Source organism: Saccostrea cucullata, unplaced genomic scaffold (assembly GCF_032062105.1).
Source record: "Saccostrea cucullata isolate Sc308-1 unplaced genomic scaffold, CSIRO_AGI_Scuc_v1 ctg537, whole genome shotgun sequence".
Taxonomy (NCBI): Eukaryota; Metazoa; Mollusca; class Bivalvia; order Ostreida; family Ostreidae; genus Saccostrea; species Saccostrea cuccullata.
Genome location: NW_026927328.1, coordinates 161,095 through 180,153, shown reverse-complemented (window position 1 = coordinate 180,153; position 19,059 = coordinate 161,095). Strand labels below are relative to the sequence as shown.

Below are 19,059 nucleotides of genomic sequence, written 5' to 3'. Positions count from 1 at the left end.
TTAAATAATTAAAATCTAGCAGCATAACTTAAAATGGATGATTAATGAATTTATTATTAGGTCCCCACTCGGCATGCATTAACGTTAGTTATTGTTCCATTAGAATCATTAAAATATTAATATCTAACAAAATTTTAAAAAGCCTCAAAATGCACATCTTCACAAATAATTTTTTTAAAAGATAAATTAAGAAGACCTATATAGCCCGAACACGCTGATCTAGAGGGCAGCGTGGGCGGTCCAGAATTTGCTGAGAGATAAACATATTAAATATATGCATAGTGAAGTCGCATAGGCAGTAAAGTGACGAAAAATACAGTAGAACTTCCTAGATAACGCAACTTCTTGTTAGATTGAAGGAAATGTCAAACATATGATGTATAAGATTTTTTTTACCAGGATGGAACACCTCACCCCGGAAAAAAAATCCCTGGATCTTCTCTCATGAATAGGATTATCTCAAGTGATTTCTTTTTAATCCATCAGTTTAATTGCTTACATTTTAAAAATTCGTTATTAGAATCATTTTCCAGGGATTTAGCATTATTTTTACAGTGGGGAGGAAAAAACCTAAAAGATCCTATTTCATTTTGGTAGAGGAGTGTGTGTGTGTGTGTGGGGGGGGGGGGGGGGGGGGGGGTTATAAGCGACCTTCTTTCAGTGCCACTTTTTTTTATGTACTACTACATTACGTTATAATGTACATTTTCCTATAGACATTAATCGGGCTTTCAATGATTATTAAATTAAAAAGTTATGATTGGAAAAGTTGGGTCTAGACCTACTTGGCCCCAAGGTCCCAATCTGATTAAAATCAGATCTTTGTTACGCGCCGAAATTCTGATGGTTGCTGAACAGCGACTATCAGAATTTCGGAGCGTAACAAAGATCTGATTTTAATCAGACCCCCTTCGATGCTACACTGTAGCTTTCAATAGATCATTAAAACCTGTGTAAGAAAAGAAAAACTAAGTTTTTAAAAAATGCAAAAGATGGCTTTTTTCTGTATTTCATATTCAGCATTATTCACACACTTCTCTTTCCAATATTTTCAATTCATCTTTTCTTTTTTTTTTTTGTTCAAAAAGCATAAAAGGTTGTTCTTTACAGGCTTTTCTTACCCCCATATAATTAAACCAATCAAAATCAACTCGGAAATTAAGATCGTGCATGATACATAGTTCTTCAGAAAAAAGCTTCATTCGTTTGATTTGCTGTGATACACGGTGAGAGGGGAGAGGGAAAGGAGGACTGTAATGGGTTTGTACGTTACATGTAATGATATATTAAGAGAAGACACTGATTATATTTTGTACAATATTCACGTCAGTTATGATATTTTGAAAGTTTGGGATCAAAATCTTATAATCAGAAATTGTATCGTGTATTTTGCATTTACTTAAGAGAGGTAAAAATTAACAGTATATATGAAGATGTGTGTTTGTTAAACACTACGCGCCCGGTAGCAACAAAGTTCGAAAAAGTTATTCTTAGCATATAAGGTCACAGTCAAGGTCACAAGGTCATTGACCTTAGTGTCGTTTGAAAGAGCTTAATTAGTGGACTATGCATACTAAATACGAGGTCTCTATCCCCTATCGTTCAAAAGTTTGAAAAAACCTATTTTAAGCGACTAGATCTCAGTCAAGGTCACACGGTCTTTGACCTCGGTGTCACTTGAAAGAAATTAGTGAGGTATGCAAGCTAAATACGAAGTCTCTATCCGCTATCGTTCAAAAGTTATGGCGACATTTTTTTTAAAACTATTTTTAGCATATATGTCACAGTCAAAGTCACAAGGTCATTGACCTTGGTGTCATTATACCCCCCGCTTGAAAAGCGGGAGGGTATATAGTAATCGTTAATTCCGTCCGTCCTTATACCCCCCGCTTGAAAAGCGGGAGGGTATATAGTAATCGTTAATTCCGTCCGTCCGTCTGTACGTCCGTCCGTCCGTCTGTTACGCTTTGGGGTACCCATCTCTTATCCGCAACTCCTCTCATACCACTGAATGAAAATTGATGAAACTTTCACAGAATCTTTATTACATATTGCCATTGTGCACCTCCTATTTTACTTTTTGATCCGACACATATTTTGGGTTTCCCGGCCACAGGAAAACATGGACTTTTTCACCAGTTATAACCATATGGGAGGCGGGGGGTATCATTTAGTGAGCTCATCGCTCACAGTACCTCTAGTTTGAAAGAGCTTAATTTGTGGAGTTTGAATACCAAACATAAAGTCTCTATCTCTTATGGTTAAAAAGTTATGACGAAAGTTAAAGTTGACAACAGACAGACAAACAGCTAAACAGACAAACGGACAGGACAAAAACAACATACGCCCTGGATCTATTGATCCATTCGCATAAAAACTGAATACTCAATGCACTGCTATACTAAATAAATGAAATATCATTAAAAAAAGATAAAGTACAAAAACGCCTTTTATTGATATACATGTATGTAACTAGATCTACATGGAAAAGTACCACCAATGATAATGTTGATTATGTCACCTACTCGTCAATCACATTTATAAGCATGTCACTTTTTCTCACGCTTAGAGAATGGCCTTATACGTTATAATGCTGAAAAATACCCGTATAAGGTCATTCTCCAAACTTTACAAAAATCTGCTTGCATAGAACGCCTAAAAATGTGCTTTACGGGCAAACTTTATATTTTTGAGATATCATACGCTCTTACATATTTTTTTTAAATATTTATTATAAGGGGGTAGAGGCTATCATGGCTATCGATCCACCAATCAGGCACATGTGTTAAAACCTTCTGAAGAAATTGTTTTTTCACGTTTGGGAAATGAGTTTTTTTTTTTTTTTGGTTTGTTGAAATTTTAGGGGTTTTTTTTCGTTTGTCAATTTTTTCTATCGATTATTCGTATTTTTTATGCAATTACTATATTAATAGCTGTATCCCCCCCCCCCCCTTCTTCAAAAAGAAATCCTAGATCCGCACCTGAATATATGCATAGTATATACCGTATGACCTGCAGGAACATAAATGTCAGATATATGTCTCTGGTTTAATTTATTTTCATTCAGATAATGAGATTTTTCCTTTTGGATTCGTTGTTAAATTATTTAATTTCTACAATTACTCCTCCCCTGACCTCTCTCAGCGCCTCCTTTCGGATGTAAGGGAAGTTACTCGCCAGGAACGTGAAATAAACATGTCGGCAATCAAAACTCTCAACCCTAAAGCTGAAGTTGCTAGGGCTGCACAAGCTTTAGCCGTAAATATAAGCGCAGCCAAAGGTCTCCAAGATGTTCTTAAATCTAATTTAGGACCAAAGGGTACTTTGAAAATGTAAGTAATTTAAAGAAATCGGAAAACCGAATGTTCCAGAACACGTGGTTTGTTCATGTTTTGATTTGTTTCGACCAGTTACCATCAAGTTTTGTTGAACAAGACTCATCAAAGAGACAAATTGAAATTGGCATATGGTCTTTGACAACTGGAAATAAACGTTTGGCACAATAGAAATTCTAAAAGACTTCATAATTATGAAAAGAAGTTAATGACACTCTTATGAGTCGCTTCCCCCCCCCTTCCCCCTTCCAGATAAAGTATTCTGTTTTTAAAATGATAATTGCCTATTGAATTGAGGTATATTCCTTTTGTTAATTTCTTGTCCTCGGTTTATAGGACCCAGGTGAAATCACATTTATGTGGCATTTGTGTTACTTGTTATTGTACCTGCAGAGCTGTTGTGCTATGTCTTTTACCATATCAGAGCCTCAGACTAAAATATTAAACCATATCACACAACAGATCTGCAGCTAGCATTTATGTTACACAAATTTAATTTAAAGGAAAATAGCTAGTCTTAATTAAGATTTCTGATGTTTGTTTATACAGGATCAAAAATATAAAAAAAATTCAGTACAGAAATCTTGTACTTTGAAGAACTTGGAAGAAACTGAAATCTAAATCATTTATACACCCAAATAATTATATTGAATAGGCTGGTGTCTGGATCTGGAGATATCAAACTGACCAAGGATGGAAATGTTCTTCTCCACGAAATGGTTTGTATATTGAATTATATATTAAAATGTACAGTGCTCCAGGTCCCACTTGCTTTTAGGTCGCTAAATGGGGACCTAAAAATTCTTTTGGTCGCCATTTCAGAATTTCTGGTCGCCATAATCAGATATTTCACTCCGTCTCACCATAAAAAGAATACATTTTGTGAATAAAACTAGTTCATTTAAACAAGGATATGTATTATGTCTTTATTAAATCAAAGATTACTTATTACTGTGACTAGAAACAATTTGCTAGGTTGAAGGAAATATTTTTATTAAATACATGTACCCTTATGGTTGCACAGTACACAGAAGAACACAAGTAATCTGATCATAGAAATAAAATTTTATCAAATGAATACAACTTTGACAGTTGTTGAGACAGGACTTTGCCAGCTGTTTGTCATGTTTACTTACTACTACATACCTAACCCATTACACAGTCATTATAAATGCCGCCAAAACACTCTTTATTAGCATGATTAGTTGTGATACGCAAGCAATTGACCAAATGCTTCAATAACAATATGGGGTCCTAGAAAGTTTACGAAGTATGGATGCCATTCTATCAGGGACATTATGTATATCTATCAAACTTTGTGTTTCACTATTAAAGCATGCTGTCATAATATTATGTGATCCAAGTCCATGCGACGCTTTTTAAAGTGTAATAATTTAAAAGTGTATGGCTTCAAACATTTTCTTGATAGAGAATCTTGATAAACGTAAATCTTGATCCCTATCTTAAAAATGGAGGTTACCAGCCCAAATTTTCTCAGTCGCGCAAATGCGAGTTTGTTTTTATTTCTAGTCGCAAAATCAATTTTTTGGTCGCAAATGCGACCATTTTAGTCGCAACTTGGAGCACTGATGTATTCATCATAACTTAAAAATAATTCATCAAATTTAAAATTTTAAACCTTTTTATGTTTTATCTAATTAAAGAGATCTTATGTTATTTCAACATTTATGTGTTGTGTGTTTATGTTCATGCAGTGTTGACAATTGACTTAAATACCTTTCACTTTTCCAAGTAAAAAAGCCAGCATCAGTGTACATTTAACTAACTAGTCCACAATTAGTCGTATTGATTATTCAGTTTTCTTGACCTTGGCTTGATTGAAGTCTGGCAGAGTTATTATTGTCTTATTAAGCCTTTAGAATATTCTTTGCTTGATTGGAGATGCAGACAGTCTATGCGAAAGTCACCGGACCGTCGGTTTTTACCGGTAAAATTAAGTTCGGGTCGGTAAAAAATTTCAGTATACAGGACCAAATGTCCGATAAAAAATAAGGCAAAATAAATCTAAATTAAGAGGTACACATGGTCCATTTCCCCACAAATATCCTTTATTTGACCAATTTAGCAGTAATACCTGAATAATTTTTATGTATTACAACCCTGTCATGATCGTTTTTATTCTAATTCGAATTTCCTCTGTCAAGGGTTAGATATCTTTAGATAGCTCATACGTAGATTGGTTGGGAAAATATTTAGATAGCTCATACGTAGATTCGGTTGGGAAATTATTTTCAAATGATCATTGTACCTGAGTTAACATTATGAGTTGTTTCAGGAAAAATAGATATGCATTGAAATAAAAAGGTGCATATTAAATTTAAGAAGATCTGATACAGTGTATGTTGTATAAGTCAAAAATGAAGAAAAAAATGCATGCAATTGTAAATAGATACCTTTTAGTTTTACAAAGGAGAATTATAAATAGTTAACTTGTCCATTTCACTGAATTTATTTAAGGTTAAATTTCACAGTGAGAATTAACCCCATCCCATGCACCCTCTCAATCTCAGTATCATTATGATGTATGGATTTAAAGAAAAAACAGTCGGTCTGGTAAGAAATTGCTTGGTCTGGTAAAAATTTTATTTTTACCAGACATTTTGTCCTGTAAAAATTTTAAACTTTCGCGTAGACTGTGCAGATGGATCATCTTTCAGCTGTTCACTGACATGATTTGGAATTTTGTAGCAAATTCAACATCCAACAGCTTCTCTGATTGCACGAGTAGCCACCGCCCAGGATGACATCACAGGGGATGGGACCACCTCTAATGTTCTAATTATAGGAGAACTGCTGAAACAGGCCGATTTATACATCTCAGAGGTATGAATTGTACATCTCGCAGGTACGAATTGTATACATCTCAGAGGTATGGATTGTATATATCTCAGAGGTATGAATTGTACATCTCAGAGGTACGAATTGTATACATCTCAGAGTCATGAATTATATACATCTCAGTGGTATGAATTGTATACATCTCAGAGGTACGAATTTTATACATCTCAGAGGTACGATTTGTATACATCTCAGAGGTATGAATTGTATACATCTCAGAGGTACGAATTGTATACATCTCAGAGGTATGAATTATATACATCTCAGAGGTACGAATTATAAACATCTCAGAGGTACGAATTGTATACATCTCAGAGGTACGAATTATATACATCTCAGAGGTACGAATTATATACATCTCAGAGGTACGAATTGTATACATCTCAGAGGTATGAATTATATACATCTCAGAGGTACGAATTATAAACATCTCAGAGGTACAAATTGTATACATCTCAGAGGTATGAATTATATACATCTCAGAGGTACGAATTATATAGATCTCAGAGGTACGAATTGTATACATCTCAGAGGTATGAATTATATACATCTCAGAGGTATGAATTATATACATCTCAGAGGTACGAATTATATACATCTCAGAGGTACAAATTGTATACATCTCAGAGGTATGAATTATATACATCTCAGAGGTACGAATTGTATACATCTCAGAGGTACGAATTATATACATCTCAGAGGTACGAATTGTATACATCTCAGAGGTACGAAGTATATACATCTCAGAGGTACAAATTGTACATCTCGGAGGTGCCTGTTTTACATATGGTGTAAAGGCAGTAGAAAAAAATTTAATCTTTCTTGGAAAATCAAAAGCTTTTCTGTGAATGACACATTCACACATGAAAACTTATACACTGTACCAATAATCAAGCTAGCTACAGAACTGTAGTGTTATGGTTTTATATTTTAGCCAGACAAGCAATAATTTTATTTTTGAAAGAAATTTGCATGTAAATGTTTTGGAGGACTTTAATATAAAATATAGTAAAAGAAAATTTTGTAGGTTTTACATAGCATATCTGAACTACAAAAAATAAGAAGTGCTCAAGTGTATTGTATTGACTGTAAAATTGAATAACTTTTATAATGATTTGCAGGGTCTTCATCCACGATTGATCACAGAAGGATTTGACTTGGCCAAAACCAAAGCTTTAGAGGTATCAAAGTTAAATGTTTAGAATGTGTAAATGACTTGTTATTTTACTTGTAGATGTCTTCATATAGTGTTTGATATATATGATTGCTTAAGAACCCTCTCTACACTGCACACTAAAGAGTTCTAATTCTAAGGTATTTTTCAGCAGTTAGAGTGATCTGCCGTTATATCTAACTTCTAAAAAATAGAAATTTACAATGTATTACTCGTTTTGTAATTAATCTAAATGTTCTTAACATTTTAAAAGACCATGATAAATTAACTGAACGTGTTATTTACATGTATTTTCTCTATTGAAGTAATTAACAGTGATTTCTAGTCACTGATACTGTGTTGTCTTTGAACATTTTTCCCAGGGGTAAATGCCACACACCATATAGTGAAAATTAAATAAATAAGCACAATATTAACTCCTTTGTAGAATACATTTTTCTCAATGTCCAAAAAAAAATTTGCACTTGTGTAGAGAGGGTCCTTAACATGTGATATTACATATAAATTGTCTCTTCTGATGTCAGGTTTTGGAGGAGTGTAAAATCTCCAAGGAGATTGACAGAGACACATTACTACAAGTGGCCAGGACCTCGCTCCGTACTAAGGTTCACACTGAACTAGCAGATCTGTTGACTGAGGTACTTCTACCCAACAAAGTCTGTACTGGTGTTTTGATATTAATAGAGGTTGATTTTATTGGGATAAATGCACAAAAGTTGATTAATGTTTTGTCAATCATAATCCACTATGATTAAAATATTTACGCTGATGAGAAATTAATATACCTAAAGAAATCCGATGTATCTAGTGCTGTAACAGGAAGGCTTTCTAATAAACTTTGATGGTGTATTGTAGGAAGTTGTAGATGCTGTCTTAGCCATCAGAAAAGGAAATGAGCCTATTGATCTGCACATGGTAGAAATCATGGAAATGATGCACAAAACTGACATGGACACCACGTAAGGAAATATGTATTTATAGTATTTGTAGCAAACCTTTTTAGACAGGTTTGTATCAGCAGTTTGTGCAGTTTCACATTTGAATTGTATCCGGAATAAACGAAATAACATTGTTTCAGTGTTTGAAATAAAACCTTTGGGTTGTCAGTAGCAGACAACGAAGCAAATAAAAACAAAGAAATTGACAAGGAAAAGGGTTATAATAAAGAAAGTTTTTTTAAGAGGGCAACTATTTTGTAAGGCTAGAAGATCTTTTGCAGAGCTGAGGTCTTTTATTAGCAGCCATTGAAGTGCATGATGATTTATTATAGAAATAGCATAATATGTATATAATTTTGAAACATATTGTATGTCCTAAGTAGATTGATTCCAAATTCAATTTTATTTGAACTCATTTTGACAACAGGTTGGTGAAGGGTATTGTGATGGATCATGGAGCCCGTCACCCAGATATGAAGAAGAGATCTGAGGACTGTTATATACTCACCTGTAATGTCTCACTGGAGTACGAAAAAACGTGAGTATTTATTGTAACATCTCACTGGAGTATGAGAAAACATGAGTATTCAGTCTAACGTCTCACTGGAGTGCAAGAAAACGTGAGTATTCAGTGTAACGTCTCACTGAAGTTTGAAGAAAATGTGACATTACCACTGGAATACAAAACTGAAGTATTTGTATCTCACTGTAGTACGAAAAACATAAATATTAAAGTATTTAACTTAAACTGAAATAGAAGAATACATAACTATTCATGGTGAAGTTTGAGGAGAAATTGTTTTAGCAGTTTTTTGAGGTGCATCGTTTTCGATGTAGCCTCATTGCGATCACCTGGCAATTCAAAACTGAAGGACTCAACAATATTGATTCTTAACACGTTATTAAAAATAGTGCTAAGGCCATATAAAATTGAAATCTTGGTAACACATCCGTTTCGAAATAGCTGCATTGCCGATTTTATTGTATTTTTGATAAAGTTGGTTTTGAGGAGAAATTGTTTTGTTTCAGTTTATTTCATTATTAGCCATTTACAATAATATAAAATATATAGGACATTACCTACGATGTTTACATGTTAAGCAATGGAAAGTTTTGAAGAAATGGTATATCTGTGATTAAAAAAATTATCTTTATGTAGAAAAGTCAAATTAAAATTAAAGAAAATACCTCCCTCATCTACTTTATCAGTGCTGACATAGAGGGAGAAGTTGGTAAAGGCAGAGAGAGAATTCATTGAAAACCGAGATTTGTACACAGATTCAAACTGTAATCGTGTTAACTTCTGAAAAAGGAAAATCAGGTTTACCCATTTGATAAATATTTATTGTCTCATCTCAATAAATTTGCTTCAAAATATTGTCACTACTGCTGCAAATCATGGAAATTAGAATAGGTTTATGAACAATAGCGTAGCCTTTCTACGGAGGACCACAGGTGATAATTATCAGTACAACTAAACTTACTTCGGTTATACGTTTATTGTAATTGCATGTTTAGATTTATTTTTAATACGCCTGCTTGAAAAGCGGGAGTATGTATCAGCATGATATAGTGATGGGGTGTCTGTCACTTTGGAATTTCCATAGGGCATGACGATTTCTGTTTGGTGACCTATAGAACTTCGCCTGATTGACTGATACAAGTACCTTCTTAAACGCCCTCTATTGGTTCTTGTACACTTCCAGTCAGAGTTCCCAGGATCTTCTAACAGATATATTAATTTTTCTGTATATTTTACCCGTGAAAATAATATGTTCAAAAATTCATTGTTGGACGTAAATTAATCAACCCTAAAAATTATTTTATCCTACACTATTGCACTGTCTCAAACTTTGCATGTTATATTGGAAACGTGATATTTTAGACGGCTAGAGATGGTACATGTAGATTATCTATAAACAAATACAGTATTTTCATGATAAATGTATCATATACCAAGACTCTTATCAGGCATGGTAAAAGCTATCGACATAACCATTTTTAAATCTTTACCATTTTAATTGAAAGTCTTATCGGTGATCACACTCGATCTTCTATAAGGAAGCTATTAAAGGTGGCAATAGCATCTAGATTAACCCAATAAAACAATTACAAGGTATAATAAAATGTAAAATTCGAATAATTCCATGCAATCTCTGATATTCTTTCAAAATTTCTTTAAATCATACATTTACGGCTGAAAAAGGCATTTAACAATGTCAACACTTTTAGCTTTTTTTTTTATTTACTTTTTTTGGGGGCAGATTTTTTTCCCCCCTTTTTTTTTAAATATCTAAAATGCCACCTGGTCTGTGTGCTTTCATGTAGCGTATGTTTTGGAAAGTAGCCATTAAAATTTACACATGTTAACCTATGCACTCCCAACATATGTTTCCAACGCAATTAAAGTGTCCTCAAACGAAGAACTGTTCATTGCCACCGGTAAAAACATTAAGAATTTATGTCATTAAAATACGAATACCTAGGGAATACTTCTTGAAATTATAATTAACAACACGTATTTCGTATAGTTATGAAATTTAATTCAAGGTAACATGTTTTACACTATCAACAGGCACGTTTCTGTGTTAATGAAAAGATGGTAAGTGGTATCATTTATTTAATTTGTTTGGCACATGAAATAGGATTTTGAGGTTTGGACAATTGTCAAATTCTCTCTTTTTGTCAAGTTTTTTTTTTCCAGGTTGAGTTTTTTCTCTTTGAAGAGCCACCCCCTTTTTTCCAATTTGCTTCCGGTTGAATCATGCTTTCCTGAATTTACAAGTTTACCATGCATCAACATTTGTACTAAGTCAATATCGGTTAGACACAATATAAACCTTTTTTTATGAATCTGTTTTCAAATTCCATTAAATGAATGGTTTACCCATATTGATACACATCTCAGTTTATACTTTTTTCCACAAACGTTACAACCCAGTTGCGCTTCCGTACTTCTTCGCGTACATATAAATATTTAAGCAAATATCATGGGTTTCTAAAGAACATTATTTTAAAATTTTGTGCAAGAATGGAAAGCTATCAATATAATTTGGATATCTATACATATTTTATATGCTTCAAAAACATATCTGACTATAAATCTCATTCGCTAAAAAAGCACGATTTACACGTGGATTTCAGCCTCTTATTTCACACGCAGCAGTGATTGTCTTAAATTTCTGGTCAAAATTTTCAGTTTTTTGTAGTAAATTCACACTTCAATACAGCTTTCTGGAGCCTTTTTGATTATTTTATAACGAAAACAACAAAATTCCCGTTTATGGTAATGTTTTTTCTCCCGCTAAAGAGGGATAATCGCGCTTTAGCGAGATGATCTCGCTAGGGGGATATGTTCCCAACCTGTTTATTGCCAATAAAATGAAAAATAAATTGCCGCCCTCCCGCTCTGTTTTGGAGAAAATTGGCCTGAGAACATTAAATTTAGATAGCCTAATGTACATTGACAAGTTGGCGATATCCATTGTTAATTTTAAACAGCTAATAACATAAAATCTCACACATACATGTTTTTACTTTGATCAACAGAGGTTACAAAAAATGAGAAAATAAACAATTAAAACAAAGAGAGAAAACAACAACAAACGTGCCCTATGCGCGGAGTAAGATCTATTTGCATAACAACAGCTCGTACGATAAATTACTCGGTTTTGTATCGGGTTCATAATAAACCGTATACCACGCCCGATTGTGTTTATTTTAGTCCAATATAATTTACATGAACATTTCATGTATATAACATTTGTTATATATTGTGCCATTTATATTGGGAAAAAGTTAAAAACAAAGTGGGATATTTATAAAAGTGCACATAATGAAAGAAACTGAAATAATTCAGATATGAAATTATATCAATTTATTCAATAATCATTTAAAATTTCTATATTGACATTCATTATTTCATCTTCCTAATAGTAAAAGAATAAAAATAAAAAAAGAATTAAAATACAATTAAAATCAATTATGATTTAATTTAAATATCAATATATCAGGTTTTTCCTCTCCTGCACATGATCGATTGGCTAAAACTCAGAGCCATGGCTCAATTTTTTTAACCTCAAAGAAACGTTAGTTATTTTTTAAATTCTTATTCCTGGATTCTTTCATTCCCTTAACATTGATGCTGATTTCTCTAAGAAAAAAGAAGTTTTATACCCTCAATGCGATGCACCTCTCAAGCCGTAGGCCTTTGATTTCATTATTATAATATAAGAATATATAATTATTCATATGTAATATTCAATGAAAGTGAAATGGTTCTGTCCTTTGTAGTGAAGTCAATGCTGGATTCTTCTACAAAAGTGCTGACGAGAGGGAGAAGTTGGTGAAGGCAGAGAGAGAATTCATTGATAGCGAGTGAAGAAGATCATCGCTTTGAAGAAGCAGGTCTGTGATGGAACCGACAAAGCTTCTACGTCATCAACCAGAAGGTAGGATGTCTGATATATATAGTGTAGGGTGAAAATAAGTTAACACTGTCTACTGTATTAATTAAGCAGTCTGAGAGAATGTGAAAGAGCTTGTGTATCAATGTAAAAAAAAAAAAAAACAGTGGGGATGTTTTGTATAGAATCAGAACTTGGTCATGTCTGTAGAAACTCTATTGTTTTGTATAATTCCAGGGCATAGATCCCATGTCTCTTGATATGCTGGCAAAGGAAGGCATTGTTGGACTGAGAAGAGCAAAGAGGAGAAATATGGAGAGGTAAATCAAGTTATCTATAAAGCAGCAGATTTTCATGATAAGGGATAATAAGGGATGTAAAGAATCCTATTTATGCTTATTTGCATTAACTTAATAAGAAGCACACACTTATGGTAGATGTAGCTGCATAGTGTAGATGAATCTGTGTTTGTGGAAGCAGAGTTCATTTAAGGCCAAAAAAAATTAATAAATTGTTTCTCAGGCCAAAAATTTTTTTAATTTAATGCGGCAGGCAGGCTTTTTTTTTTTTTTTTTTTTTTTTTTTTTTAAAGCAGGTTTTACACTTTTTTAAGCCATTTGTTCAATTACATGATAATATCTACTAATTCTTAATTTCTGTTCTCTGAAATTAGTTATAATATGTATTCAACGTTAAGTAATGTTATTCCAAACATTAATTTAAAAGTTATTTAATAAAATACAAAAATTTAAAAGATGTATATTGTTTTTCTAATAAAAACGTTATCTGCATTTATGAAAAAAAGGAATAACTCGATTTACTTTTTCAACTTGGAAAAATAGAAAATTGAGTTATTCCCCTTTTCAATATGTCAATAAAATTTATCAATGCGGCTGTTTTTGAACTGATGAGAGAGGGCCTGAGAAACTATTGATTAATTTTTTTTTTTGCCTCTCTGTTAAATCTCAAATCATACATTTCTGTGAAAAAGTTTTCAAATGTCCTTAGAAATTGACCTTGGCCTGTGGAGGAATAGCCATGAACTCTTTCAACGACTTTGTCTGGGCTATGCTGGGCTGATTTACGAACATGTTCTGGTGAGAACTTTATATGATGCTTAGGAACTGCTGTATTGTGGTCTTTGGTATTATCAAAATAGTAGTGACAAGCAACAACAAGAGGCCCATGGGCCACATCGCTCACCTGAGCACTGTGGCTAGGAAAAAGTAGTAATTGAGTTGTAAATCCAAAAGTAGTCCCAAGACCAATCATGGATTTGCTATTTTTTTTAGAAAATGATTTTTAAAGAATTTTCCTATATATATCTTTAAAAACTTTGGTCGGCCATTTTGGCCCCTTTGTCATGATAAAAACTTTGATCTAACTACCTGAGCATGCTTCCATATAAATATGATGAATTATGGCTTTATCATTCTTGAGAAGAAGATTTTTAAAGAATTTTCCTATATATCAGTCCAGTACATTACGAAAAACTGTAATTATATTACAGTTTTCCATAATATAAGATTTTATATTACAATTTTTCGTAATATAACTATATTATGAAAAATTGTAATATTATGGAAAACTGTGATATAGTTAATGTTGTGAAAATCTTAAATTAAAGCAAACAAATGCTTTTATTATGATATATTTTTGTTCCAAACTTCTGGTTTAATTGTTTTCATGGTGCAGGGTAAGAAATAGTCCAAAATTTATTGCAACTTTTTGACTTTCTTTGACATAGTGCCCACTTTGGATGTCAATATCTCCCAGAGAGTAATTTTTGTGGGATTGGCAGTAATTTTCTTATATAGTTTAAAGTTGACCCAGTGACCTGATACTGGTTTTATGTCTCCGTCCTTCCCAGTTTAGCTCCGACCATCATGGTTCTTTCATACTGTAACTAATGCATTAATGATTATCCAGCTGTTAATCTTGTGTAAGACCAATCTAAATGCTTAAATGAGACACATGATATTCCTTAGCTATCTACTCTACTTCTTATTCATTTAGTAAGTGGTAGTAGTGACCCTGCTGTGAGCTAGATGCAGATTTAATCAAGCATAGATTTATTTTTACAATGGGGAGATAACTCTTACTTTACACTATATTATGGAAAATTGTAATATTACAATTTTTCGTAATGTACTGGACTGTATATTTCTATGTAAAACTTTGGTCGGCCATTTTGGCCCCGCCTAGGGGTCATGATTTGAACAAACTTGAATCTTATTACCTGAGCATGCTTCTATATAAATATGATGATTATGGCTTTGTCATTCTTGAAAGAGGATTTTTTAATAATTTTCCTATATATTTCTATGTAAAACTTTGTTAATTGATTTGAACAAACCTGAATCTACACTACCTGAGCATGCTTCCATATAAATATGATGAATTATGGCTTTGTCATTCTTGAGAAGAGGATTTTTTAATAATTTTCCTATATATTTCTATGTAAAACCTTGGTCGGCCATTTTGGCCTCGCCCTACCCCGGGGGTGATGATTTGAACAAACCTGAATCTACACTACCTGAGCATGCTTCCATATAAATATGATGAATTATGGCTTTGTCATTCTTAAGAAGAAGATTTTTAAAGAATTTTCCTATATATTTCTGTGTAAAACTTTGGTCGGCCATTTTGGCCCCACCCTATCCCCGGGGGTCATATTTGAACAAACTAAATCTACACTACCTGAGCATGCTTCCATATAAATATGATGAATTATGGCTTTGACATTCTTGAGAAGAAGATTTTAAAAGAATTTTCCTATATATTTCTATGTAAAACTTTGGTCGGCCATTTTGGCCCCGCCCTCATCATGATTTGAACAAACTTGAATTACACTACCTGTGCTTCCATATAAATATGATGAATTACAGCTTTGTCATTCTTGAGAAGAAGATTTTAAAAGAATTTTCCTATATATTTCTATGTAAAACTTTTTTTTACCCCCGGGGGTCATGATTTGAACAAACCTGAATCTACACTACCTGAGCATGCTTCCATATAAATATGATGAATTATGGCTTTGTCATTCTTGAGAAGAGGATTTTTTAATAATTTTCCTATATATTTCTATGTAAAACTTTGCTTTTGGACCCCCCTACCCCCGGGGGTCAAAAAATGAACAAACTTGAATCTACACTACCTGAGCATGCTTCCATATAGATATGATGAATTATGGCTTTGTCATTCTTGAAAAGAAGATTTTTAAAGAATTTTCCTCACGATTTCTATGTAAAACTTTGGTCGGCCATTTTTACAAAATGTGCGATTTGAACAAATTTTCTTCGCTACCTGAGAATGATTCCATATAAATATGATGAATTATGGCTTTGTCATTCTTGAGAAGAAGATTTTAAAAGAATTTTCCTATATATTTCTATGTAAAACTTTGGTCGGCCATTTTGGCCCCGCCCTACCCCTGGGGGTCATGATTTGGAATCTACACTACCTGAGGATTTTTCCCATAAGTTTCATCTTTCCTGGCACAGTGGTTCTTGAGAAGAAGATTTTTAAAATATGCCACCAAATTTTCATTAATTCCCAATTATCTCCCCTTGAATGAGGGCGTGGCCCTTCATTTGAACAAACCTGAATCCCCTTCACCCAAGGGTACTTTGTGAAATTTTGGTTGAAATTGGCCCAGCGGTTCTTGAGAAGAAGTCGAAAATGTGAAAAGTTTACAGACAGACGGACAGACAGACGGATGCCGGACAAAATGTGATTAGAAAAGCTCACTTGAGCTTTCAGCTTAGGTGAGCTAAAAATGGTTCTATCATTTAATTTTTGTTGGCATAGGGAGAAGACATATACCTTTATAGAGCAGTGTAAGAACCCCCTGTCTGTCACTCTGTTGAAGGGCCCCAACAAGCACACCTTGACCCAGATCAAGGATGCCATTTTTGATGGGCTTAGAGCTGTCAAAAATGCTATTGAAGATAGTAAGTAATGTTAGATCCACCCCTGTACATATTTACTGTAAACCAACTATTATTCACGTCATCTTTTATTCGCAGTTCGTAAATTTGAAATCAATCTGCAACGATTAATTTTCATGACTGAGGAAACATTCTCTACAAGCACTTAAGGAAAATGAATGGTTTGCAGTGATTACTTGTATTATTTGCGAGTTAGAGTCGAGGAACTGCATTTCTTGCACATTAATAAAAGTTGGTTTACAGTACATGTAAGTCCAGTCATTTCAGAATTTAGTGTAATCCTATTTATGGATTATCTATATCAGATTATTATATTGCTTCATATTTTATTTGTAAATGTTTACATTTTCGATGTGTTTACATTGTAGGCTGTGTACTGCCTGGGGCTGGAGCCTTTGAAATAGCAGCATACCAGGAACTGATGAAGTACAAGAATGAGGTCAAGGGCAGAGCTAGGCTAGGTAAGGGCAGATTATTATCATAATTCTTAGCTCTCGCAGAAGATTTTCAGTTAAAAATGCAATTTTATGCTTAATTGTGGCGTTCAGATGGGTTTGATCGCTGGTGCTGGGTGGCCAGATACACCACTTGATAGAGCACTTGCCTGTAGTGATTCAGGGGTCCTGGGTGTGGTGTCTTATCTTCGGTCCATTCCAATTTTCTTCCACCCTGTTAAATAATTATAATGATAAAATCTGGATATTGATTCAGAGATTGTATGCCATCTGATGTGATGTATATCAGACTCAGTGTTTTTCCTTACTCTTTTAAGGTGTTCAGGCCTATGCTGATGCCCTCTTAGTCATCATTAAAACCCTGGCCCAGAACTCCGGTTTTCTATTGTCAAACTCCAGGAGGAATACACAGGACCTAAACAAGCTGTAGAGAGAGATATTAAAACAGGTAAGATACATTCAATTAACTTGAGTTCTTTTTAGCATTTATCTGTGATAATAAAATAGAGAAGAGAAACATATAAAAAAGACAAACAAACAAAATTAATCACAGTATCTCTGACATTGTTATTTTATGTACTAGTATCTTTGAATGATAATGAAAGCAGAAAATAATTCTATTCATCACTGTGATTACATGTATATACCAATAGTTTTCCTGCACAATGTAAAGTCAAATTTTGATATTTGTTTTTGTATCAGGAGAAGCAATTCTACCACTGGATGCAGGAATTTTAGATAATTATAGAGTCAAGAAACAGTTACTACACTCTTGGTAAGTGTGACAAGGGCTGCAGTAAGAACTGCAAATTCTTCAGAAGTTTCGGCCATGCAAAGTTAATTCCCTGGTTCTCAGGCATTTTTTCAAGAAATATGAAGAGGAGGGAGGCATTTTTTTCTCCCTTTTTTATTGCCCCAGAACATGACACACACACACAAACACAAAAAATGATGAGGGAGGTGATTTGTTGTTTTTATTTTATTGATTTAGCAATAAAAAGGGTCAATGAGGCACTCATGGAATAGATGAGAGAGGGCCTGAGAACGAAGAAATTAATTTTTTATGGCCTTAGAATAAGTCTGTATTAGAAACGAAAAGAACATTTTTTGACTAGAAATTGATGTTTACTTTCATGATGTACATGTTTTATTTCAATGACTTTTTATTTTACAGTACTGTAATAGCGACAAATCTTCTACTAGTGGACGAAATGATGAGGGCAGGAATGACGTCATTAAAAGGATAGCAGTGAACATTTTACATAGAATACATTGATTTATCAGACTGAAATCCTGTGAAACTGAACAAATATCCCCTTTGTCATTAAATGTTTGATCAAATTCTGTCTTGCTTTTATCTGTTCTCTGGTTATTTTAGAAGGAAACTTAAAATTATGCCATCTATACCGAAAGTGATAATTGAAATTAATAAAGAGACATGAATGCTGCTGACGAATATGAAAATTTCAAGAGAAGATGGTATTTTAGTATTGTAAATTGTGGAATCTAAAATATCTATATTCCATTGAAGTAATAAATCATCCACTTACCTGGAATATGAAAAAGGAATCGTACTTTCTAAAGTTATTTGTAATGCTTGACTTGGTGAATGCAACAGAAAGTTACAATATAACGTTTCTATGTTAGGGAAATTAACTTGACAAATTGAAGTCATGCTTATCTTAAATCTTTGTTAGGTGACCACTAAAGTCTAGTCTTTCTAGCTAAATATCCAAGTATGAAACAGATGCGTCAGATTCTGTGAGATCTTATTTCAAGCTCAAATAACTGTGATATATCAACTTGACATATGAAAGGTAGTAACTATTGTTAATTGATGATACGTCGTCATCGATATATCTACATGTCAAGAAGAAGGCAACAGCAGGTGTTTTTGTCTCATATAGGAATATCGGAGTAAATTTTGCTTCATGTGAATACA

The 19,059-nt window shown here is 33.4% G+C and overlaps 1 pseudogene; it reads left to right on the top strand.

The window, feature by feature from the left end:
- Nucleotides 1–3,150: 3,150 nt before the first annotated feature.
- LOC134274097 (T-complex protein 1 subunit zeta-like) lies at nt 3,151–18,458 on the top strand (annotated as a pseudogene).
- Nucleotides 18,459–19,059: the final 601 nt, after the last annotated feature.